At 33.1% G+C, this 27,996-nt stretch overlaps 1 protein-coding gene across 2 annotated transcripts in view; it reads left to right on the top strand.

Annotated features, from left to right (window-relative positions):
- The window catches only part of LOC118200546 (recombining binding protein suppressor of hairless-like), a 182,798-nt gene that overhangs the window by 17,777 nt on the left and 137,025 nt on the right, over positions 1 to 27,996 (top strand). The window contains exon 1 of one of the 2 annotated variants that reach the window (XM_085827592.1): positions 13,032 to 13,181. The exons of the other annotated variant lie outside the window; for it this stretch is intronic. The gene's annotated coding sequence lies outside the window, so the exon portion shown is untranslated. Of the gene's footprint in view, positions 1 to 13,031; positions 13,182 to 27,996 lie in introns of those variants that run through there. 2 annotated transcript variants of the gene reach the window in all.

The raw sequence follows: 27,996 nt of genomic DNA, 5'->3' as shown, positions 1-27,996 counted from the left end.
TGAGAAAATGTATGTTATGTAATAATTGTTACTAAATTTAAGTATGAAACACATCCACAAAAAATTTTTACATGTTTTTTTAATTTATTTTACTACAGTTTCCTTTCGTAAAGCACAAGCGTCCCCTCACTTTTGTGAGACACTGTAGCTTATAATAAATATGCCAAATTTCAGAACGCGCCACTGTATAAATTCACGTACATCTTGAGAAGTTTTGAATAAAAAACTCTAAATTAATGCAGGGATGCCTAGAAATACATCTACTTTAAATTAATGCAGGGGTGCCTAGAAATACATCTACTTTAAGCTGATGGTAAAAATTTTATAGGTTATAATTCAAATTTTTTTTCGGAAACTTTATAACAATTATTTAAAAATACAAATTTTAAAAGTAAATCATAAAAAAATGGGCGAATGTTTTTGGAATGAACTTAAATTTCGAATTCTGGAAGACGAAATCAAGTAAGTTTAATAAAAAAAAAAGAGATGTAATTAAACATGTATCATATTCAATTAGCACTGAGGTGTTACTTATAATCTTATATATATCGTAAGTTGTGCTTTCCAGACATGAAAAACACAAATTAAATTCGGCTTAGTAGAACGGGAAACATAGAATTGCCCCACCTTTTTAGCCCAAAGGGCGTTAGCCCAGAAGGGCTATTAATTTCAAAAACGGCATTTTGCATCAATTCACTTTTCAAATTGTTGCTACCAAATATGATCGCCGTGTGTTGTATGTATTTAAACAAACTAAGTGATGGAAAACCTGCATGAATGTTTCTCGCGTTGTGAAGAAACAACGGTACCTAGAGCCATCGAATTTTAAATAACGTAGTCCTCCAACCGACCATGGGCACTTGGAAGCCCAAATTTTGAATTTCGAATTTGTTTTATTAACTAGTTAAAATTTCGTAAAACTTTAACGAACTTTTGATTAAACAACTGAACGATTTCAAAGCGAGAAATGGCAACACCGAAAAAAAATATCTTTATCTCCATCGCGCGAGACTGCTTATCGGAAATTCTAAAGATATGCTGTTTTGCTGTTTTTAAACATTTTGTGATATTGCTGTTGAACTGAATTTTATGTGTTTCAAGTGCGAAGAACAGGATATTTAATAAATAAAGGTAACACACAAAACGTTAAAGTCCTTATAGGCGTAATATAAAATCTGAAAGCTTTCAGATTTTTTATTATATTTTAATTTATTTTAATTAATTAATTTTTTTCGGTGCAGAGGGAACATTTAGATTCATTATGCCATAAAAAGATAACTCTTTTCATGGTGTATGATTCAAAAGTTATAAGAGTTGGAAACGTGAAAGGATATCGAAATTATCGGAAAATTGCTTAGGATAATAAAGGAAAAACATATTACAGTAGAGTCCAGCAAACTCGACATAATGTGAACTGAGAGACTGTCGAGTTTCCGAAAAGTCGAGTTTTACGGAACAAGGGGTGGGTTTTTCAAAACTCTTTATATTTAACCCTTTGATGCGGGCGATATTATTTTTATAATGTTTTAACTAGAAATCGAATATTGTGATCCTAGAGGCAAATAATATACGAATTAAAAAAAAAATTACTCTTGGCCATTGATCTGTGGGTGGTGGTCTCACTGTGAACCAGCGTGCGTCTAGAACTTGGAACCTTAACTGAGGTAGTAGGGAAAAGAAAAAGTTTACCTTTTATCTGTGCGCATTTCCAATAAGTGACGAAATTTGAAAAAAAAAAAAAAAAAAAAAAGTGTTTAAGACTATTAGTCTATTTTTAAGCTATTAGCATTATATATAAAGTTTTTACGTTATTTTACAAAGTATATCGTCTGGAAAAATGAACTTTTATGTAATTTTTTAAACCAGCGAAAACATAAGAACGTAAGAATTTTTGCTTTCCTATGTATCTTGAATGGCTTAAAGGGGGAAAAAAAAAAAATAAAAAAGATAAATAAATTTATTTATTAAGAATAATATAATATTACATAAAAATCTGAAAGGTTTCAGATTTTAAATTACTTCCAAAGGGGCTTTTTTTTAACATTTTGTTTGTTACCTTTATTTACTAAACATCACGTTCTTCGCACTTAAACCATAAAATTCAGTTTAAGAGCAATATCGCAAAATAGTTTTAAATTGAGCGTATGGTTTAGAATTTTCGAGAGGCAGTCTCACGGGCTGGAGATAAAAATGCTTTTTCTGTACAACGTTGCCATTGCTCGCTTTGAAATCCTTGAGTTTGTTAATCAAAAATTCGTTAAAGGTTTACAAAATATGAAATCGATAATAAAGCAAATTCTAAATTTCAAATTGGATTTTCCACATGCCCATATTCGCAGTAGGATTGCGTCATTCAAAATTCGATGGCTGTATGTACCCAAATGTTGTTTTATCCCAAATGCGAGAAATATATATACGTTTATGTATATTTTTCATTATTTAATTTCTTCAAATATAATGCAGAACTCTAGCATTTGGTGGCAACAGATTGAAAAGTGAAACGGAAATTTATAGTGAACCAACGCAAAATCGCAAAACGAAAACAATAGCCCTTCAGGGACAAAGCCCCTTTGGACTAAAAAAAAAAACAAGAATACATTAAAAAAAATTGAAACCTTTCAGATTTTACGTTGCGCCCAATGTAGCGTTTTTTTAACGTTTTGTGTGTTACCTTTATTTGTTAAACATCATGTTCTTCGCAATTAAAAAGAAACATAAAATTCAATTCAACAGCGATATCACAAAATAATTTTTAAATGAGCATATCTTTAGAATTTGCGATACACAGTCTCGCGCGCTGTAGATAAAAATGTTTTTTCCCTCCGTACAGTGTTGCCTTTCCTCGCATTGAAATCGTAGAGTTTGTTAATCAAAAATTCCTTAAAGTCTGATAAAATGTGAAACAGATAAAAAAACAAATTCCAAATTCCATATTAGGGCTTCCAGATGCCCTTATTCGATGGAGGATTACGTTATTCAAAATTTGATGGCTCTAGGTACCGTTGTTATTTCACAGTGCAGATTGTTCATTGTTTAATTTTTTAATATCATTATTCAATTAGTAATCATTAATTCATTATCATTATTTAATTAATAAATACAATACAGGGCTGTAATATTTGGTGGCAACAGTTTGAAAAGTGAATCAACGCAGAAATTGAATCAACGAAAAATGCCATAACGAAATTAATAGCCCTTTGGGCTGGGGGGGGGAAAGAAAAAAAAGAAAAAGGTAAAAAACTGGCATTAATTGCCATCGGAAACATTTTGATCTAATATACTAATAAGTATACCTAATATACTAAATATAATATAAAGGTGATAAAACGCTTAACATATTATCAAAACAAGAGTATTTATTTAGCTAATACTTTCTTCATAATATACCGCCGTACACTCTGTAATCGAGAAGCCAGTTAGCTAGCTACTGGAAGATTTGAATGTGGTGGTGATTTTATTCTATTGGCAGAGAATGAATGGTGGGAATGCAAAAGAAGGTTGTAAGAGAGTAAAGAACCATTTATTAACTTCCTATCACAGTCTGAATCTCTTAGGCCTCCGCGTCATCTACTACTTCAGTATCATGTTGCCTCATTGTTGAAGGTCGAGGTTAATATAGGCTTAAAATATAGCAGTATAATTAACTGCATAGACTTACTTACCCTCTTTTTACAGTTATTTATAGGCATTCTAAATGTCTGGCAAATCTGCCCTAAATCTATACGTTTATTAAATTGCATGAAAGAAAGGCTGAAATAAAGTTCGATCTTCTATTTTCTCTTCGAACCTGCAAAAGCGTTTCCCTTGCAAAAAATTATAATTATTATAATGCAGATCTTTAGTTAATAGGAAAATAGCGTACGACAAATTTTCGCAGACTTGAATTCTGTAAATTTACAAAAAAATTTGTTGTTGTTGTTCTGAAGAGCATCGCAGAGAGTGATGTCTGAACTGGAAACTTGATGATGTTCGTAAACATTAACATAGGATTTGCGAGACAATTTCTGCTTGTGGTGGATTTGGATTCATTGGGAAAAGATAAGAATACTCTAAAAGTAGTCTCCTAAAGGACTAGAACCTTCACGGAGGATTTTTTGACTGGAATTGACGTTACACATGAACAAATCCGGGAAAACTCTCATGCAACTATCCCGTTCGCATTCGTGCCAGTCTAATTACCAGTTTCCAGTGTCTTTATCTGTTAAAATCCTGCTGGGCCTTTTAACTTGTATTAGTATTCAGAAAATAAAACGTTGTGGTAATTTTAGTTCTCGAAGGCTTCAGGCTTCTGTGTAGCTATATTAAATAAATGCTAATTATAATTTTCTTTTAGTCCAGATGGGCGTTAGCCCAGAAGCTCAATTAATCTCGAAACGGCATTTTGCGTCGAATCACTTTAAATATCCAAATCACGTTTCAGCTTGTGTCCACCAAATATTATCGCCCTGTATTATATTGAAAGAAATTAAATAATGAAGAATCGGCATAAATGTATGTATGTTTCTCGTGCTGTGATAAAACAACGGTACCTAGAGCCATCGAACTTTGAATAACATACTCCTCCACCCGAACATGGGCACATTGAAGCGCGAATTTGGAATTTGTTTTATTGTGATATTGATTTTGATATTTGTTTTATATTTTATAAAACTTTAGCGAATTTTTTATTAAATTTCAAGGCGAGCAGTGGCAACGCTGTACGGAATAAAACATTTTTTTTTTTTTATCTCCAGCGGGTGAGACTGTCTATCGGAAATTGTAGAGATACGTTGTTTTTAAATATTTTTAGCGCGAAGTGGCGTTAGCGAGTTTTTTTTTTTTTTTTTTTTTGTAAATTTTTGTAAATGAAAAACCGTCCGTTTGGGCGTAATATAAAATCTGAAAGCTTTCAGATTTTTTTTTTGGGGGGGGGGTAAGAAGTAAAAGAAAAATTTTTTTTCTAAGAAGATTTTTTTAAAGGCCTGAATATCATATTATACCTTTCCAGTTTTAAACTGCACTTTATATCTGTGAATTTCCACTTCTTATTTGAAACTAAAACTTTTATCTATTTATTATTTTTTAATTATTAAAATTTACTACGCTGTGTATGCATCGGTATCAAAATTTTTTTATTTTAAAACACGTATTTTTCGTATCTTTTTCATTTTTATGAATTTCGTATTTCCCATATTTTTAATTCTTCTGGAATAATGCTATTGGTTAATTTTTATACATATTATTGCGTGCATACGGGTTCGTAATGGATTGAATGCACAAGTCGATAAAAAGTTAATAAAATTTATTCTTATCACAAGAAATAAAACAAAATGCTGAAATTTCCTCAGATAGTCGTGCAATATCGCAATATCTCACAGTAGTTATATTTTAAAATACTAAAACGTTAAACTCAATTAAAAACAGAGAAAGCTAATCCGATCTCACCGCGAATTCTCTACAATCAACAACAAGAACTAATTAAGTAAACAACTGAATTGAGATATTTTTCTCCGGCTTTTATAAGCTTTTTAATCATGCACTTCTGGATAGCAAAAAAGAGTGCAATTACGAGATATCTATTTATTCAATGTTAAATGCGCGTGATCTTACATTTTTATTTTTTCTTATTTTTAGTTCTTATTTCTTATCTGTTTATCTATCTATCCACCTATATATGTTTATGTGATAAAAGCAAAATTTAGAAGTACTGATGAGAGAACACTGAGAGGTAGAAACGCAGAAATAGTGATAACGTAGATACTTAGAACGTAGAATTCGTAATGACTACGAATCATGGCAGTCAAGCCGGTTTTAATTCCATATTTATTTAAATTCACATGTGTGGCCACAATTCAGTTGGCACTCTAATCGTGCCTAGTTCCAGGACATTTACAATTTTGAATAGTATTGCGATTGGAAGAGAGCGCAGCGTAATTGTGTTTAAGCAGCGCAGACGATGAATCTAAGTAAGCATTAATCCAATGTGGCAGTTTTAAGAGAAAGGTTTTGGTCAGAAAGGTTTCAGTTCTTAGAGTTTAGGTTCCCAATTAACTACGTCATCAGCGTTGTGCAAGCTTCGTGTCATAGATTAATCTAGAAATGGCGCAGACCAGAAATGGTGTTATTATTTTTAGAATAAAAAAGAATAACCAAATTAAAAAAGGGCTGTGGAAAGGTTATTACTAAATTAAATTACAAAGCTGATTTACGTATTTTTTATCTTACATACCTATATATATATATATATATATATATATTTATATCAGAATATAAAATCACGATTTTATACGTCGAAAGAAAGGAAATGTTGACTAACTACAGTTCCTATCTTTAGAAAGGAAATTTAATAATTCGCGTATAAATTCGTGATTCTAAAGATAAATGCGAATTTTAATCTTACGTAGATGTAATTTTGAAATTTTTCTGGTAACACTGTAAAAAATTCAGGATAACATTCGTGACTATTAGCTCTTAAAACAGCAGCCCGTAATTGTAATTTAAAAAGTTGGTTTTGTGAGTGTAGTTTTCTGTTAAATTATAGTTGAACTCCATAAACGAAAATGACCAGTTTTCTAAAGCATTGATTTAGTTTTTTTACGGTGAGATTTAATGAAACTTAACGCGTAAAGGCCAAACACGTTAAACTTCTAATTTTCATTTTTTATGTTTTGTATAATCTGTTAGCTAATCATTTAACTTCACCACCATAAAATTTGATTCTAAAAGATAAAAAAAAAACCCAAAATCTGAAAGGTTTCAGATTTTAAATTACGTCCAAAGGGTCGTTTTTTTAACGTTTCGTGTGTTACCTTTATTTATAAAATATCATGTTCTTTCCACTTAAACCATAAAATTCAGTTCAATAACAATGTCGCAAAATAATTTTAAAATTAGCATATCTTTAGAATTTTCGATACACAGTTCCGCGCACTGGAGATAAATTTTTTTTTTTTTTTTTTTTTTTTTTTTTTCCGGTAGCTTGTTGCCATTGCTCACTTTGAAATCCTTGAGTTTGTTAATCAAAAATTCGTTAAAGTTTTTTGCAAAATATGAAATCGATAATAAATCAAATTCCAAATTTCAAATTTGGTCTTCCACATGCCCATATTCGTAGGAGAATTACGTCATTCAAAATTCGACGGCTCTAGGTACCGTTGTTTTATCACAGTGCAAGAAATATACATACAATTATTTCTTATTTTGTAAAACTCTAACTAATTTTTGATTAACAAACTCAAGGATCTCAAAGCGAGCAATGGCAACGTTGTACACAAAACACTTTTTATCTCCAGCGCGTGAGTCTCTGTATCGGAAATTCTAAAGATATGCTCATTTTAAAACTATTTTGCGATATTGCTCGTGAACTGAATTTTATGGTTTATGTGCGAAGAACGTAATATTTAATAAATAAATGTAACAGACAAAATGTTAAAAAAAAGACCCTTTGGACGTAATTTAAATTAAAATTTTTAATTTCTTTTTAGTTTGTAGTTAATTATAATTTTACCTTCTCGGCTTCCGCAAAGTATGCCACGATGCTTTAATTATTTGAATCATTAATTGTTTTATTGTTCCTTTATTTTTGCTACACTTTTCTGACAGCCTTCCATAGAGCTCCGGTTCTTCTAATTGTAGAAATGAAGCCCTGGTAATGGATGATATTCAGTTCATAGGAATGTTGAAACTGAAGAGAGATTATCTCTTTCGTTTACGTCGTATAAAAGAAATTTATTGCCTGGTTTTCCAGGAACTACATGGTATAGCGCTATGCTATAATTTTAATCTCGAGCCACAAGTTAGTGCTTATGATCGTTTTCGGCCGGTCGTAACTTTGACATTCGTATTGTATCCGGGAGGATTTTCATTTCTAAGAAAATCAGTAAATAAAATAAAACTCTCAAAATTTCAAAGCGAGCAGTTGCAATACTGTAGGAAATAAAACATTTTTATCTCTAGCGCGGGAGACTGTCTATTGGAAATTCTAAAGATATGCTGTTTTAAAATATTTTGAGCGCAAAAGGATATTAGCGCAGGTCGTCTCGAAACATGTGTGTATAAATGAATAAAACGCTTCTTTGGGGGTAATATAAAATCTGGAAGCTTTCAGATTTTATTTTATGTTTATGATAGCTTCATTACGTATTAGTGAAGCTAAAAATAAATTTAATTTTCTTAAATGTATTTTTTAAAATTTTATTTAGAAATAATGTGCTGAATTAATATGATATAAATGATCTTTTTTTTTAAAAAATTTTAATCAAGAATAATGTATTTCGGTGACGTACGTACGTATCTCGCATAACTCAAAAACGAGTAGCCTCAGAACGTTGAAATTTTGTATGTGGGACTGCTATAACATGTAGATGTGCACCTCGTATTTTGGTTGCAATCGGCAGCACCAAACGTATATAAATATATTTATATATATATATCCACACTATTACCCGGCTTAGTGATCTCAGTTTCTTTACTCTTATGTTTGTAAATTGTACATTTTTTGCTTTAAAAATGATTGAATTATTTTTAAAGCAAAAAATGTACCCCCAAAGAAGCGTTGTTTTTATCTTCCGGTTAAGGATTTTATGCCTTTAGTAAATCTGTGTGCAATATTTTTAGAATTATCAGCAATTTTAAAGTTGTTTAATTGCCGCTAAGCCTGTTTTTAATGGCGGCCATTGATGTTTACATTTGAAACAGGAGACTAGTGGATTTGTTGCCAATCTAGAGAAACTTAGCTTCGCAACAACAAAGAGAACGCATTCATTTATTATTGCCAATTAATCATGCTTAATTCTTTCTGGAATTTTTTCGAGGAAATAAGCGTTTGAGATTTACTTCGTAATTTTTATTATAGATATTTTGAGTTTTTATGTATTTTTGCCTTGTCGCGAAGTGAGAACTGAATTAATTGAATGAGAAATACTCAATCGTCTGTGAAAAACTGTTTCTGTTTTGTTTTGTTTGCTGAATTTCTTTTATACATAGTTCTAGCTTTATTATAGTATTTGAATTGAACATGTGGCAACGATTCGATAATTCTTTAAATGATATACATTTTGTGCATTCTGAGTTATAATATGAATGAAATATAATACTGTTAAGTAAACCTAGCGCCAGAGTGTCGCTATGGTAAACAAAGTGAATTTTAAAGAATGCATTTATTCTATTGTGATTTATGCGCTGTCGGCGAAGTAGGTTTAATTCAATGTAATAAGTTTAAATAAAATGCAAGAAAAAATGCGTATAATTTAATATTCCGTACAAGGAAGTCATGTGGTGTACACATCAGATTTTTTTTTTCAACTTGTTTACACGCATATTTCTCAAATTCCATCTCTGTTCCTTTCATCCCGCGTTACTTCTCTCTTAGGCAGCTATTTGTCAGTCATTCAGCGCCACCTATCTAAGTAGTCATAAACGGTACGGTTTTAGATCGCGTGTTCCATTAAGTGAAATAATCGAATGTAATGTTAGCATAGTCTTGTTCTACAGAATGGGGTTTCGCTTTCGGTGTAATAAGATGACTTTCTCTGCTGAAATGGCGGGGGGGGGGGAAAGAAAAAAAAAGTTTGTATCTTATTTCTTATGTTCATGAGCCAGCCCTTAATGAAATATGAATTCCAATCATATTTTCTTTACTTTTACTTTGAATTAGCAGCAAATCTTCATGTTGCTTTGCAGCGTTGTGAATGGTATTCTAAATTATCAAATTGGAAATGATGTAAGATTGCGTTAATTAGTTGTAGTACCTCGGTGATATCATTTAAAACAAATTCAAATTCTAGCAGCGAACTTAGAATTGATGTTGGTACAGACAGAATGCGATTTCTAAAATAAACAGTACCGGAGCCCTATTAAAGTCCGCCAGGAAAGGTAAATGAAAATAAATGTTTTTTCACCCCAATTGGTGGCCAAATATTAGCTCATGTCCCCCCCCCCCCAATGGGGGCCAAATATAAGTTGACTTATGCTTGGCCAGTACTAAGGCCGGAAGTAGTGGCCACTTTATTGTTGGAAGTACCTAATACGTGGGCCACCGTTGCCTCCTATGAAGGGATGGACAATAACAGGCATGCCTTCTCCGGTATTCGAACCGTACCGCAGTAGGCTGCCATAACCACTATACCCGTCTGGGCGGCAAAATGAATTATTTAAAATAACAAATAATGAACAATTAAAATTAAATGAGGTGAAAAAAGGTAACATTAATATATCGATTTAAATTAATAACAAATAGTTAAATAGTCAATAAAATTTCGATGCTTACTTTTTCTCGAAATCCAAGGTTTGAATTGCAATTTCATTTTATGATTTTCAACTGAATTTAACATCTGGTACAGACAACAAATATAAAAAAGTATGTGTTTATAGTAATAGAAAAACTATTTTCTTCTTTCTGCTCCAGAATTATAATTTATTACTAACGCTTAAGGGGAAAAAGGGGGGAATTAAAACACTGCTGTACATACATTGCCATGTTTTTATTTTTTTACTTCGTTGTGAGCGTATATGTGGCATTGGCATTCACTGCTAAAAGGTGAAAAGAATGACAAAATTTAAAATGTATAAGTCGCTTGATTTCTCAAAATTTTTATTGCCTCTAAAACAAAAGCTTAACTGCAAAAATAAATATTTAAATGCATCGTTATTTCAGTTAAAGTTATGAATTATTATCGTTTTAATTTATATTTAATTTGATTGAGTTCGAAATCAGAGCAAAAATTAATCAAATTAGACCCTGACCGAGTTTTGGAGCTATTACATTTACAGATAAATGTCTCCCAAGACGGCAGATGGTGCCAATCATGCGGAATTCCGTTTATTTGACATTAAAAAGAAAAATAAAATAAAACAAAATTGCATGTAATTATTTGCTTTAAGTAGACGCAAGTGGTGAGGATACGAATAATAATCAGTGATTGGAAGATTTTGATGAAAGGAAGTTATAAGATTCAAGGAAATCTAATTCACCAGCGAAATATTCTATTTATTTATTTATTGTGTTTATAAATTCCAGAAGAGATATAATTGAGAAACCAACAAAAATAAGAATGAAAGACACATAAATTTCTGCTCTTGGAATTTCGTACTCTATATAGCCCATTAATTGCTGTGAGTTCAAATTTAGGGTTAATTTTAATTCTTGAAAATTTAAGGTTATCTGTATGTTGGCAGTTGCGATTACCGCCCATTTATGTATGCCAGTTATAAATATTGACAAGTGCTGCCACTTGCTATAAACAAAAAACTTCCTTCTGCTGGTTAAGAAAAAAATATTGACTGATCCGCTGAAATAGAAGACATTATTTCACGCAGTTTCTTTAAATGAATATTGCACATGTGGAGCGCATTAAACGAAGCTTCTGTATATTTAATTTTTAATGTTATTATTGGGTATTAAATTTTTTTAAGGTTAAAATATGGTTTTATTTTGTCTTAAGAGCTGCAGAGAACTTGAGATTCAGTTCACAATCTTGAAAGATTCCATCTAAATTTTTTATCTCTTTTTTTCAGTTTCCATGTAAATTAGAAAAATTGCAGATAACAGGGATTTTTTTTTCTTTTGTTCAGTTTGTTTCGCAGTAAGACTTGTATATAAAAATCATGCTGGTGAGAGATTACTTGGAATTCAGATATGGATGACGTTTTGACGGAAGCCGAGAATTTTCTTAATAAGCGAAGAAAGAACTTGAAAATTAAAATTTGGAACAATTTATGCTGTTTTCTAAACATATGACTTTAAACTGATTTTGCAGTTGTTCTTATCAAAAAATTTTAACAATTTTTTTTTGTCATCTTTTAACGGATTGATGTCTTCCAAGTTCTCGCTCAAAACATACATTGATTGGTTTCATTAGATAAATATCAGAAAATATTGTTATAAAAATAACTTAGCAAATTGCTTTTTTATTTTTTATTTTTTTTAATTTTAAGCTGTAGTGCGGGTTAAAAATGAAACTTTTACAATTTTCGAAATTGAACATCCCTTAAAATAATTTCTTTGACAGTATAAATAACAATTATCGCCGAGGCTGATTTAGGAGAAAGGTTATTCAAAATAAACATTTTGATACTTAAAAGAATTCGGGAAATCTTCCAGCCTCCCTCCCTCCACAAAGAATTTTACCTGCTGATATATATTGAACTGTTAAACTATTAAATCTGAGGAGACTGTTCTCTCCATAATACTTTTGAAAATGACATTTTGAATCTTTTTTACTGCCCAGCCCAAGAAAGTAACTAATTGCGAATTCAAAATTAATTGGTTTCAATTTTTCAAATTTAAATTTTAAATCGTACAGTAACTTTTCTATCATCCCTTTTGTGATGAATTAAAGAAGGTAACTAACTATCTCACAAGAATTAGTTCCTTGAAATTAAAACGTTGTTTTGTCATTAATAATTAATTCCTTTCTGTATGTAGACAATCGTTACGTCAAACTAGAAATAAAGGAGGTATTTAATAGTATACTCATTGCGATTGCATGTTATAACAGATGTTGAAATTTTTGTGTCAAAGCCAAATTTATTCTTTGCGTGAAAGTAATATTACCTGCTAAAAAATTAAAAAAAAATGTTCTGCAGTAAATCGATTACTTGAAAATTATACGATAATGACAGTCATAACCTAGGCCTTGCAATTGGAGTGTACGTCTAATATGAATAGTATCTTTACAATACTTATACACTGGCCGTTAAAAGTTCATACGAGGCGAGCAAAAGAGGAGAAAAAAAAAAAAATATGAATTTGTAGCCGGCTAGGAAAACTCGTCCGTAGCAATAATTATCCCTGCGGATTAGTTTCCCACGCTCTGAGCGCCTCTTCGGACACACACTGGGGAAAAAGAGAGAAATTCTTTCTCTTCTTTTCTTCCACTTTTTTTCCTTTGCTGCGTTTTTATTTTCTCTTTTTCACACACCCTCTGTCCTTGGACATGGGAATATAGTTACAAGTGTTCCTTGCGCGGCGTTGTAGCTACTGGTGTTTTTGTTTTGTTTTTCTGTTTAGTAGCTATCTCTGTTGTGCGCGAGGGAAATCAAGGGGAGGAAGGAAAAAAAAAAATAAGCCAAAAATGAAAAATCGTTTGGCATTTCGGTCCACAGATGATCGTCTGCAATCGGCAGATTAAGTCTCTGCATTTAACATGTGTGGTTGTGCTAAGGAAAACGGTCTGGTGACTTTGCCAAATGCCGTGATTTAAGTAAGTAAGCTGTGATTTATCTTTTTCTTTCTTTTCTTTATAACTTATTTGTGTAATACTTGACAGTTTTATTGCTTTCCGTACTTCTGACAGAAAGGATATGCAACAAATGAGGAAAAAAAAAATATTATTTCTGTAATTTTGTATATCCGAAATGTACCGTTATAATAGCTCTTTAATCCAATTTTTTACACATTTGTGTTAAGGGACATAGACGAAGTAAGCAGTAGGGTTCTAGATATCTTTCGAAGTTCTCTGGATTAAAAAACTGTTTCCATGCATTGATAAATAGCCTTAAAAGTATTAGGTCATTCATAATTTCATAAAATTACGTTAAGAAAGACGTTTTAAGAGAATTAATCTGATATGGCAGATAATTTTTTCTGCAATGAAACGAGAATTCCGAGACTGTTGCCAACATATCACAAAAAATTATGATTTCCATTTGAATTACTTTTCTTTTTTTTCTTTTCTTTTCTTTTTTTTTTTTTTAACTTCCAAAAGTTTAACAGGCGGATTTCATGTCGTGGCAAAATAAAAAGTACTGTCACTTAACAAAAATATTTGTAGAGGATACATACGTTAATGAACCGATGAAAAAAATGCATTAATTTCTCTCTTAATTAAATAAATGCAGGAACCTTCACATGACTTAAGTTATGAATAAAAAAATTGTTACGAAATGTCCACTTGCGGTAAGATAGTTTCCCTCCCCCCCCGTCATTTTGAAAGTGTTTTGAATGCTTGTTTTAAACATGTTCTGTATTTGTGTTCTATTTGTTTAATTTCTGAGGTATCAGTTTTTAAACTAGAAGTTCTAACCCAAGAGCTTCATTTAAAATTTTTTGTGTCAAGTGTTAAACAGAAATCTACAAACCAAGATCAGATTCTAGTTTCTTTCTAACCTTATAATTTTTATAGTGTGTCATTTTTTAAATTTTAAATAAATTTATTTATTTGCTTATTTATTTTAACTTGGGAAACTTTAATGCTAAATTCTTGGAGGTGTTAAATTGTAAATTGAAGTTTTGAACTTGTAATTTTGTAAATTTGTGTGTGTGCTTTCTATAAACATTAAAAAAAAGTAATGAACTATAGTTTACGCGTAAAATGTTTTGAAGTGATTCATTTATGTAAATATATTTGGATTTGGAAGAAGATTTTAATTAAAGTTTTCTTTTCTTTTTTTTTTTTAATCAGTCTATCATAATGCAAACTAGCAGAATACATTATGCCATTTTTTATTGTACTGCTGCTTCTTTGCACAATAATTAATGTACCAGTAGAAATAATTACTACGATAAAACATTTACCACAATGATTAAAGTACATATTCATTCGTTGAGGATCAAGTAGTCCTGTATCAACTGAATATTACCATCAAAAGTGATTTATTTTTGTTACGATACACATGTTGGCTTTTTCTGTTTTTAAATTAGTCACTCATAAGATTTTTTAAAAAAACATACAGACATTTAATAAAAGATAAATCGTGCTCATAACTTACTAGGCCTATATGTAACATATATTAAGTTAATAGGCCTAACGTATATATCATAACAGACATTCTTACTGCATCGTACATGTTTATATCTTTTAGAATGTAAAATAGAAGAACATCCAAAATTAGTTGTTGCCATTTCTCAGTAGATATTCTTTCTAATAGCAATAAATAATTTACAATCATGCTTACACACATAACACGTTTTTTTCATGAATCCTTTTATTCGACTGCCTTCTCATTTTGCATAACTGTTAGTATTTACATTGTTTTTAATACTATATCTATTAGTGTAATTATAAAAACAGATATTTCTAACTGCAAATATTGTAACTTTTTTTTTACAAAATTCGTAAATATTTATGGTGTGCCGTGAGTGCTCAACTGCCAAATTATTTGGCAGATTGTTGAGTGCAGCTGAAGACAGTTAAAATTACGTAGATAGCACAGATGCCATATATGGTAATAATTTCGGGTAGCTGTAGATTGTCGGAAATTAAGAATCTGGGGACAACTGGAATTATCGCTATAAGGGATCTAACAAGAGTTAAATCTTCAGAAAAATTGATGTAAAAATTGTTATAGTTTTAACATTTCTGCATATTAAAACGTAAAAACAAATAGCGTGAAAAAAATTCCAATATAAGGACAGCGTTTCTCAAACTTTTCTCAGGTTTTGAGTCCTGCAGCCTCTACTCTAGGAAGCAATTTCTTCAGCATCTGTTAGTATAAGCATATTTATATTTTAAAATTTTAATTTATTAAAATTCATTCAATTTTATAGTGGTATTACGTAACAAAGCTACTAGAGTTTAGAAATCGATTTGTTTTTATCTGAGTCTGTTTTTATTTATAAAATGTCAGTTTAGAAAGAAATAGTGATTGGCAATTGCCACCTATAATTTCCTATCTTTGAGTTGAGTTCTTCAGCTATAGTGTGTTAGTATACGCAGTTAATTTGAATTTTATTTTTTCGCTTTTTTTTTTTTTTTTTTTTTTTTTTTTTTTAGTTTTTGAGGACTGCAGACTTAAAAACTTTGGTTTAGGAGATATAATTGGAAACCTGAAAGTCAAAAACGATTTTTATTTTGCTTGCATCGATATTGAAAACAGCTAACAAAATGTTTAGTGTCAACATAAAGGCATTGATTAAGGTTCTGTTCATAAACATAAAGGCATTGGTATTGTGCATAACATAATATTGTTGTTGTTGTTAGCATGTTGTTCATGATAATTGTTGCCCATAACATAAAGTTGGCACTGTTCATAACATATTTGGCATTGTTCATAACATAAAGGCATTGGTTAAGGTTCATTCTGTGTAAGAAATTCTATTCTGTTCGTAAATTTGCATTGTGTTTCAACTATTTCTTACGAAATATATGAAAAATTACAATTAAATTACAACATAAGTACCATGTATTATCAATTAATATCTTAAAACCGTAATGATGATGATATTTATACATTAAAAAAATTCATCTCATAATTCCTCCTCCCTTCCAAATTTAGCTCAAGATATTAAAAAAAAAAAAAATTCGAGATGTCTTCATGAATTTTGGAATAATTTGAACTAAATTCTAAATAGTATTTTATTTATACTTTTTGCTTCCTTGTACGAAGTAAAAAAGAAGTATCGTAATCGCGAAAATGCGTGACATCTGTACGTAAGGACAGAATAAAAGTCTCTTTTCCTCCAAAAAAATTATAAAACTGCTTTAAAATGAATTCTGAAGAGAATTTTTCGTGGCGTCTGTACGAACGTATGTACGTACGTACGTACGTATCTCGCATAACTCAAAAACGAGTATACTCAGAACGTTGAAATTTTGAATATAGGACTGCTATAACATGTAGATGTGCACCTCGTATTTTGATTGCAATCGGCCGCACCAAAGGTATATAAATATACTTATATATACCAGGTTGTTGAATAAGTTCGCAAAACGGAAATGAAGAAACCAATTTTTATTTGTAAAAATGACTTTATTTTTCAACGTAGTTTCCCTCAACTTCAATACACTTATTCCAACGGTCTTCTAATTTATGGATCCCTTGACTGTAGTGATTTTTCGGCAGCTCTGCAAAATATCCTTCTACGGCAGCTATTACCTCTTCGTTTGAAGAAAATCATTTTCCACAGATATATTGTTTGAGGTGTGGGAAGAGCCAGAAGTCAGAGGGAGCTAAATCTGGCGAATAGGCTGGATGTTGCAACAATTCATACTTAAATTTAGTTATTTTAGCAATAGTTTTTTGAGCTGTCTGCGCAGGTGCGTTATCTTGGTGGAAAATGATTTTCTTCTTCTGTAATCCGTGTCTTCTTTCACGAATTTCTTCGTCTAATTGATTCAAAAGGTTACAATAATAATCCGAATTAATTGTTTTGCCAGTTTGAAGGTAATCTATGAACAAAATTCCTTTCGCATCTCAAAAAACTGATGCTAACACCTTCTTGGCTGATTTTTGCACACGAACTCGCTTCGGCGCCGAAGAGCCGGGTTCACACCACTCCTTAGCCTCCTGTTTTGATTCAGGATCATGATGGTAGACCCAGGTCTCATCCATTGTGATAAATCGACGGATAAAGTCGCTTTTATTTTTCTTAAAACGCTCCAAATATTGCTGGCAAAGTCGCATCCGAATGTGTTTTTGCTCCATCATTAGAGAATGCAGCACCCATTTTGCACAGAGTTTTTTGAAACTCAAATTAACACTCAAAATATTGCTCACTGTGCCCAATGAAATGCCTAAAGCCTCTGTTAAATCTCTTTCAGTCAATCGACGGTCTTCAAATACCATATCTTGTATTTTCCCGATGATTTCCGGTGTTGATGCAGTTTTTGGACGTCCCTCTCGCGGGTCGTCTTCAAGGCTGGTACGACCACTTTTGAGTAAATTAGCTCACTTGCAAACCATTGTTTTTGAAGGAGCAGATTCACCCAACGCATTCACCATTTCGGTATGAATTTCCATTGCCTTTAAACCTTTCTTTACAAAGAATTTGATAACTGCACGTTGCTCAATTTTATCCATACCTGAAAAAAGGCACATCACGTTAGATATAAAGGGCGGTTAAACAATGAATAAATTAACAGATCGAAATGAAACTTTTGACGTGTTCCTAAGAAAGAACAAGTATGAAAATGGCGTCGAAGTTTTAGGTCTAATATTGACGAATAGATGGCGCTCCGCGAACTTATTGAACAACCTTGTATATTCACTCTGTTACTTGGCACAGTGATCTGAGTTTCTTTACTCTTATATGTTTGTAAATTGTGCATTTTTTGCTATAAAAATGATTGAATTATGTTGTTCTTATCTTCCGGTTAACGTTTTTATGCCTTTCGTAAATCTGGAAGCAATATTTGTACAATTATCAACAAAAAGTTGTTTAAGTGCGGTTAAGTTTTAAATAACACGGTGGACATATTTGTTTACATTTGAAACAGCAGAATAGTAGATCTGTAGCCAATCTAGAGAGACTAAGTTTCGCAACAACAAAAATAACGCCTTCATTTATTATTGCGAATTAAATCATGCTTAATCCTTTCTGGAATTATTTTCGAGGAAATAAGTGTTTAAGATTTATTTCGTAATTTTTAATACAGATATTTTGAGTTTTTATGTATTTTTGCCTTGTCGCGAAGTGAGAACTGAATTAATTGAATGAGAAATACTAAATGAAAAACTGTTTCTTTTTTGTTTTGTTTGCTTAATTTCTTTTATACATCGTTCTAGCTTTATTATAGTATTTGAATAGAACATGTGGCAACGATAAGATAATTCTTCAAATGATATAAATTTTGTGCAATTCTGAGTTATAATATGAACGAAATATTAAGTGAACCTAGCGCCAGAGTGTCGCTATGGTAAACAAATATAGTGAATTTTAAAGAGTGCATTTATTCTATTGTGGTTAATGCTCTGTCGACGAAGTAGATTTAATTCAATCCAATAAATTTAAATGAAATGCAAGAAAAAATGCGTATAATTTAATATTCCGTACAAGAAAGTCATGTGGTGACATCAGATTTTTTAAAATTAAAATAAGTGTTGTTCCTACGTGAAATAATTAACTTTATGTTATATAATTAGGCTTTATGTTATATAATTGGTTTGGCGACTTACGCCTTTGCAAGTTTTTAACTGTTAATACAATGCAGTTTCAAATTTCAAATTAAACAATCTTTATTATCCACTTCTAGTCTTTTGCAAACTTAAAATGATGTAAAGTGATTTGTAATCGTTACAAAATTGCAAATTGAGGTGGTTTGCCGGGTGAGTACGATTTACTTGATTAACATAACAAGCTCGTACTTGCAGAATTACAGACATCTGAGTCAGATCTGCAGTGTCTAATTTCTTAAAAATAAATAGCTGGAGCACAGCAACTAACTTTTGGTATCCACTTCACAGTTACTGCAGGCGAGCGTAGTTGCAGTATGGCAGTAACACGGCGCAAACTCAAATAAGCTTACGGTTAAGACTAACCTCATACTTTTAAATTTTGCCGCTTTCCAATCAGTTTCAATAAAGTGTCTGGTCTGAGCGAGTACTGTGACGAGAGCCAAGAAAAACAGGACAGAGTTTAAACAAAATGTGGATGTAAATAATAATAATAAAACTAAGTGTATTCTAGACACAACTGTATTTTTAGAGATTAGCAAAATAATATTTTATGCTCATAACCTTGTATTCTTTTTCATTTATTAAGGCATGAAACATATAAATTCTATTCACTGAAACCAAAATATGGTATGAGCGGTTTTGTTTTTTCATCATAGGCATAATAATTTTCTTTGTCTCATATAAATGCGGGCAAGTTTACTTTTCTTCACTTGCGTATGGAATTATTTTTTTCCGTGAGGCAGATGACCTTTGAATGATTTAAGGTAATTAGGCAATCAAGCGACCATAATTCTGATGATGAAAAAGACTGTTGACTTGTATTGAATAATTGCTAATTGAGATTTTCATTTTACAAACTGAAGCTGGCCTGCCTCAAGGTTCGGTTATTAGTCCATTGTTGTTCAATATCTACATTAATGAGCTTCCAGATCCGCTGGTGTGTTGACTATTGTATTAAAAGGGCTTCTTTTTTCTAACGAATTGACCTACAGCAGTGCGCCCAAATCCGTCAACTGTTAAGTTAAACAGTGTCGTAAAAACTTCGCTGTTGTTATTCAACTAATATGATTTTAAATCTAATAAAGACATGCTGCCAGTTTTTTTATTGTGAACCAGCAAACGTTTTATTCTTCGTGTAATATACCGTGATAGTAACATCTCTTCCAGTGACAAGTCCATCTACTTTTGAGCTGCAGTTTTGACTCTCACGTACATTGGAGTGAGCATGCAGCTCTTGTTATAAAGAAGATAGAATGGAGATGGCCAATCGTGAAATGTTTGGCTGGCTGTGGTGGGGTAGAAACAGACGCACTCTGATTGTTAAATATAATATAGTAACTAACTTATACTTACTGTATATTAAACCTTTCATGAACTGTACTCATGTAAGAAAGATCTTATAACTGCTGCAGCATTAACTGTCAATAGTTTGGAAACTATGCAAAACCAAGCTCTTCACCTGTTCACCAGAGCCACCAGAACAGTTAAGTCTACTATTTTTGCCATGCAGTTGCTAAGTTACTTAACCTCAGATGAACACGTTGTAAAGACATTAGGTTATTTCGAAGCAGTAGAGATGAAAAATGAGCAGTGCCCTCGCCGGGACTCGAACCTCGGACCTCTCGAATACGCGCCGAGTTTGTTGACCATTACACCACGAAAGCATACTCAAAAGGCGGGAGAAATACCTTATAACGTTGTAGAGACATTAGGTTTTTTTTTTGGAAACAGGAGATGTGAAAAATGAGCAACGCCTTCGCCGGGAATCGAACCACGGACAGCTGGAATACACACCCAGCGTGTAGACCACTACATCGCGAAGGCACGCTAAGAAGGCGGGAGAAATACCATATATACTCACCCTTTTAAAGGGCGACTGGGGTTTTAGGGGACCCAATCGCCAAATCCTGGGTGTGGAGAATCATCGTCCATCACCCTTTTTAGGGGGCCACTGTAGAGACATTAGGATTTTTTTGGAAGCAGATGATGTGAAAAATAAGCAACGTCTTCGCCTAGTATCGAACCACTGACCTCTGGAATACGCGCCCAGAGTGCAGACCACGAAGGCATGCTAAGAAGGCGGGAGAACGTGATTAAAAAAGGCTATAATTTTGATAGAAAAGGGTGATTAAAAAATAAACCTTATAACGTGATTAAAAAAATGCTATAATTTTGATAGAAAAGGTTCGAGTTTCTCGTACAATGGACAACTGGGAAAACTATAACTTCGAAATCCCAGAAATTTAATGACTACTGTCCAAATAAGCTAACTACCCTATTGCAAAATATTTTATTGGAGAGTATAACCTATTAATCTAATCGTTGTGCTCCTTAGGCTTTCAGTAATGTCGAAATGAATCTTTATCTTGTCTTAAAAGTTAACAAGGAAGAAATGTGTGACTTTCAGTTGCAGTGGACACTGTTGAAAGTAGTTTTCTGGAAAATCAGTGGACTCACATATATATTGAATGTTTACTGAAAGATAAGGACATTGGTGCTGGAGCTGGTGCACACAACGAACTTGTTTCCTTTTACAAAGCAATTACCATTAACTTGTGTAGTTTGGATGGTAAATTGGAAGCAATTTATATGGCGTTGTAACAGCATTGCTGTTGTTGGACCTCTTTCACCAATCATCTCGGATCGGCTGTCATTCTCTCGGATGATGGTCTATCCATCTGATGGTCCATCCGAGATGACGGTCTGTCGTCTCGGATGACGGTCTCCGTCGGTCTATCCTTTAGGTTCTTGCCAGTGACAGAACCTATGACTCAAAATGTATTTATGAGTGCCGATATCTTTTCAATATTCCTTCCGATTTATTAGCAGTGTACTAGCTAATTGGAGTGAACAAAAAATGAGAATGCATATTTCCTGGTGAAGAAAGAAAAGACTGTTCTTCCCAAAGTCCGTAATATTTATGAATTTTCATTCTATTTAGAGATTGATAAATATAGAATTTAACAATATTCGTGTCTCAGACTTGTGGGTAAAAGTTAGAGGAAAGGCTTGACAGTATTCTTGGGATATAATATCTCAGCTTCTTCATCTTCTAAAGCTGTAGCATCTTTGTGTCTTTTCACTGGACATTATTACTTTAATGCTTATCTCTTTTATATTAGACTCATGAATTTATGAAGAATGTCTAGAAGCTTATCTCAATGTCCTGCGGACTCTACTAAACTGGAAACGGTTAGTCCTTGTTATTCTGAAGCTTACTGGAAGTGCGTTACTCTGAAGCAAAATCGTAACAAGGTTATGAAATTCTTTTTTTTTTTTTAACCCTTTAAATGAACAGAAGGCAATACTTGTGCTACAGATGAATCTCCGCTATTTGCGGGTATTAAAATAACATAAGCTGAAGTAAATTCAAATTTAAGTAACGTAGATTACACTCAAAATAGACTACTTAAGCTGGCTCAAGATATTTAACAGCGCGTATTAAAACGTCGGCTAGTAAGATGCTAAAGCCAGAATAACTTTGGTGGAGCTGGCAATAGTATGCAACTGCAGTGCGAGGCTGCCAGAAACTAACTCTTTAAACACTCAACCCCCCGGTTGAACTACACAACTACTAATTTGCATTCTGGTGAGGATTACAGAAAGAAGAAGTTAAAGTGAAGGTTTAAATCATAACTGGTTAACATAAAATCCTCAAAATTCTTCAGTGTCTTGTTCTCTTTGTGACTGCGGACAATCTATGGACAAAGAACATGGAAACACTTGCTGTACATTTAATAATATTACTTATGCCTTCTAGAAGTACTAAGAAGCAAGATAGCTAGTGGCTTAGTTGTCAAAAGCAGATATTTGTAAATAATAATGAATACACTAATTAAAAAAAGAAAATATCTGAAAGGTTTCAGATTTTAAATTACGTCCAAAGGAGCGTTTTTTTTTAACGTTTTGTGTGTTACCTTTATTTCTTAAATATCATGTTCTTTGGACTTAAACCATAAAATTCAGTTCAATAGCAATGTCCCAAAATAATTTTAAAATAAGCTTATCTTTAGAATTTCCAATACAAAATTCCGCGCGGTGGAGATAAAAAGGTCCCCTCCCCCCTTCCGTAGAGTGTTGCCATTGCTCGTTTTGAAATCCTTGAGTTTGTTAATCAAAAATTCGTTAAAGTTTTACAAAATATGTAATCGATGATAAAACAAATTCCAAATTTCAAATTTGGTCTTCCACATGCCCATATTCGTAGGAGGATTACGTCGTTCAAAATTCGATGGCTCTATGTACCGTTGTTTTATCACAATGCGAGAAATATACATACATTTATGCAGTTTTTTCGTTACTTAGTTTCTTCAAATATAATGCAGGACTCTAACATTTGGTGGCAACAGTTGGAAAAGTGAAACGGACATTTATAGTGATTCAACGCAAAATCGCAAAATGAAAACAATAGTCCTTCAGGTAGAAAGTTAAGTGAACGACTTCGAAAACTTGTGCAACTTGAATGATTTTGCAGCTGACAAGAAATTTATTTTGCACTTGCACAAGAAATATATTTTGTCAAGTTTTTCGATTTTAAAATTATGCAGGTGTTCCATGACCATTTTTTTCCTTCTTATTTTTAGCTGTGTGTTACTATAGGTATTTAAAAAATGAATAAGTTTTCAGATTTCATTGTATCATATGTAATCAGACATTTTAAAGAACTAATAATTTGTTTTTAAAATTAATTAATTTCCGCTTGAAAATCACCATTCAAATCATTATCGTATAGATAATTTAAAAACTTCTTAACGTTTTTAATCTTACCATGTAAAATGGATTGGATTATTTAATTATGGCAAAGCACACGAGGGCTATCTCGCCTTAAGGGAGGGATGCCTTCGTGGAGGACTTTCTAAGGGAAACTGACTCGTATACACGTTACACATGGGGAAAACCACGAAAACGGCCATGTAGCCAGTCCGTTCGCGAGATTCGAACCTCGGACCGAACTACCAGTGTTCAGCGTCTTTACCGCTCGGCCGCTGGTGGGCCCTCCATGTAAAATGATAACGGCTTATGAGCTTTAAAATTTATAAGTAATGTAGCCAAATTAAAAAAAACTTACGAAGGATTAGTTTTTAATGTGTTACTTTGTTAAAAAGTTAGTAATAAAGCATTTTTATAACCTTATCATTTGTTATAAGATACAGTTTTAAGTATTTGATTGAGGAATCTCTGATTCAAACTAATTAATTAAATTTAAATTACATTAGGTAACGAGAAAGTACTTTAGGGCTTTTGTCTTAACCGGATACCATTGTGCTTCCAAAAGAAACTATTTATTTAATCTCGGATATCATAAAAGCCACGAAACCTCATCGCAGCTAACTCGTTCAGTTATTATAATCTACCACTATTCAGTGGTCGTAAGTCGTCTACAAATATTTTTTACGTGAATAAAGCTTGATGTATTTTGTTTTGATTCTATTTAGAAAATGAAGAGTATGTTACTTGCGTATTTTATTTACGTGTTGAAATGTTGTTTAGTTAAGACTCTGAGCTTTCGTTTTTAAGCGGACGAAGTGACAATTTTTTATAATTTCCTTTTATTTTACTCATATCTGAGTATTGTTACAAACAAGGGCTATTGAGGAAGGGAATTCGGATTTTCATGACATTTATATGAGCGAATAAGACAGAAATATTGTTACGAAATATACAGGCGCCGTAAGATGGCTTCCCCGCAAAGCAGTTTTAGGGTTGCCATAAAATAGCAAGGAAGGCAGGGTTGCCACATTTGGCGATAAATCGCCCATTTCCCGACAAAATAGGTGATATTCCATGGACGGATGGAGAACCTTCTGGAACGAATTCTTACCGGTTTAGCCCAGAATATTCTCAAACACAAAGCAAAAGCTATATAAACCCTGCTGGTATGTGGAGAGTTAGTTAGTATCGATTTGGTGTTCTAGCGATTTAATCCCTGCGGAGCGGGCAGCGAGTGCCGAGTGGGTCGTCGAGTGCACCGAAAGAGTCTCGTAGTGTATCGCAGTTAGTGCATCGTCGAGAGAGCGTGTTGAGCTCCGGGAACGACTGAATCGAAGAGTCGGGAGCTATGCTCTGTGTGTCGTCGAGTTTATCGCGAGTTGTAGCGTGGAGAGTCTCGAGAGTACGTGGAGTTCCGAGAACGACCAAGAACGAGTCGGGAGCTGTACTCTAGTGCTTTGCCGTGAAGCTGTCTCCACCGTGATAGCCTGATAACCTGGAGGCTGTGTCGCTGATCGTATCAGCGTGTTTATAGTAGTTCATCGACGATTGTAAAAACGTGTTTTGGAGCTGACAATACTGACAATACTGACCAAGAAAGTATGTTTCGATATTCCATCAAGTGCTGTCGTCGTTATTCACTCCAAATCCTCACAAACCCCGTACGAACGTGAAGGAAGAAAATAACGTAACAACTGGTGTCAGAAGAGAAACGCAACAATATACATTAGCACTGTGAGTTATGGCAATTTATTGAAACATATATATGTAAGATATAAGAAAATACGATAGCTGCTTTAAAAATAATTATCGACCTCAAAATTAAGGATTCTAGAATTGGTTCTTCCAAATTCAAGATCCTTCTATGTTATCTGACAACGTCAAATTAACCAATCATAGCTTGCCTCTACAATTACATCATACTTAATATAAATACCGCTATCGAATTAATTACGTCATTCCATTCTTTTCCCTAAGTGCTGCTCTGTCATCCCCGCGCTGCTTCGCTTCTCAGATGCCTGCGTCATTTTCTTTTAAATAAAACCAATGTACACATAGGAAATTTATCATATTTAACTATGATTGAAAATGTTTCTGCCAAATTATTCGGATATGTGTGAAAATAAAGATTGGTGATTGTGGTTTATAAAAAATCAGTTTCGTCATTTTCGTCTGTATGCCTTAATCATAAGCCATGACTGCTACCGAAAGCTTTTAAAAGTTCCAGTGTTTCCTTCTAGGCATAAAATCGTTACGTATATGTCTTACGGATTGCATTTGTAGCTCAGTTTTGCGGTCGTAATTAAAAATCTAGCATAATGCGGCGTAGAAAAATGCATAATGCAGACCTGAAAAGATGGTGTTACTCGATAGCTAAGCAAGGTTTAAGAAGAATGATCTTCTTAACCATTTCTCTTGAGCCAACGATCCTAGACTTCCTTTTTATGATCTCAGAATACATCAGATCCAAATGAATGCTGGCCATCCTGATGGATCTTGCAGCTTAGATAATATTTTAATTGTGTAAAATTCGCCAAACTGTTCATACGACTTTCTTGCAACGCATCATACGGAACATTTATCAAAACTGTAAACTGCATTAATTTTAATTGAAACCACATTTCCAGCAGAATTTTTAAGCTCTGAATGTATATTAACATAAGAAACTCTTTTCCTGCTTTTAACAGTGTAAATTTTTGTGTATCTCCACGAAACGTCATCATCCGATCCTCCTGTTGTGACGTCATCGGAGTGTAAACCATCTTTAAGTTTAAACAAAATTGATATGTTTTCAAAACTCTTCCAATCTCCGCTTTCTTTCTTACTGTTAAAAATTCCATCCATGCACGCACAGCAAATGTTTCACAGGCGAGGATATCTCAAAAGTTTAGCTACTAAACTTTCTTTGTTCATTAATTAGGAGAAAAGCTTTCCCAGAAAAGTGTGCTATTATTTCTGTTTAGTGCAGTTTTGGACACGTCTTGTTGGGAACTGCGAAAGCAGCTAAGTTATAGTTGATGGATTGATTATGGTTACGATAGGTTTTAAGTATCGTTCCCAGATTCGTGCTAGCTTGTAGCTCGTAATTGCGTTCATATCGTGAAGAATTTCATGATAAATGGCTGGTGCTTTAGCAAAAGATTTCACGCACTTTTGTTGAAGGTGGTGGCCAAAAGAGAGCTTTTGCTGTTTTAGGGAGGGAAACAGTTTGTTTGGCAAAGGGGAACATAAGGTATATATTTCCTTTCGAAAGAAATGCATATCGAACTGTAGTGTGTATGTTATGCATTAAAGAAATAGGTTTTTGATAAATGTTGGACTAAAGGGGGTTAATGAACGAATTGAATAATGCTGTTCGACTATTTCAAGCTAATTTCTCGTTTTTCTCCTTGTGTAACGTAAATCCTATCCTCTTTCCTCATAAGGTATTTTCTTCCTCCTTTCCTCATGCCTTCGTGGTGTAATTGGTAGCATACTCATGACAAGTATTCGAGAGGTCCAGAGTTCGAGTTCAGGCGAGGGCATTTCTCATTTTTCACGTCTCCAGCAACAAAAAACCTAATGACTCTTACAAGTATTGCCTGAACTAAAAAGTGGTGGACGGATTCGTCACCACCAGGATTTCTGACTGGGCCCTCTAATTCTCAGTCGCCGTTTAAAAGGGGATTTCTGTCTCCTTTCCGCATGCCTTTTTGGTATAATTGGAAGCATATTCGACGCGTATTTGAGAAGTCCAAGGTTCGAGTCCCGGCAAGAGCATTGGTAATTTTTTCACGTCTTCTGCTTCCCCCCCAAAAAAAACCCCTAAATTCTTGTGGAGGAAATTCCTCCTCGCATTCCGCCCTCCAGCGGCCGAGAGGTAAAATTGCTGAACGCTGGTAGTTCTGACCTGGGTTCGAATCCAGGCAAACGGGCTTAGCTGCATGTGCGTTTTCATGGTTGTCCTACGTGCACACGATCCAGTGTCCCTTAGACAGTCCTCCACAAGGGCATCCCTTCCCCTTAGGGAGATAGCTCTAGTGTGTTTTGCCATAATATAAACCAAACCAAGTTCTTCCCAAGCCTCGTGTACTTTATTATGTTCAGTTAAGCAGGACAGGCAATCCCAGTGCAACAAGGCTTTTTGAAGGCTTCTAGAAATTCTCGGAAGAGATTTAAGGTGAGCAAAATATGCAGGTGAACGAAAATTCCATGTCCTTACAATATTACAGTTACCACAAATAGACTGTCAATAAATATATGATTTTTTTCATTAATGTGGGATGTGCATGTGAAAGATATGTACACGCGATTGCATACATGATCAATAACTTATTGATTTCTTTTCTTATGGTAATGATATGATAAATATTACGATATTTTACTGAAAACATCCTAATTTTTCACATGACAATAAAATAAAAACAGTCTGAAAGGTTTCAGATTTTATATTACTTTCAAAAAAATTTTTTTTTCTTCTTTTCATTTACATAC

Source organism: Stegodyphus dumicola, chromosome 12, assembly GCF_044657685.1.
Source record: "Stegodyphus dumicola isolate Sdum_Otavi_A_Nest chromosome 12, ASM4465768v1".
Classification (NCBI taxonomy): domain Eukaryota; kingdom Metazoa; phylum Arthropoda; class Arachnida; order Araneae; family Eresidae; genus Stegodyphus; species Stegodyphus dumicola.
Note: the sequence above shows the minus strand (reverse complement) of the source record. Positions and strands in the feature narration are given on the sequence as shown.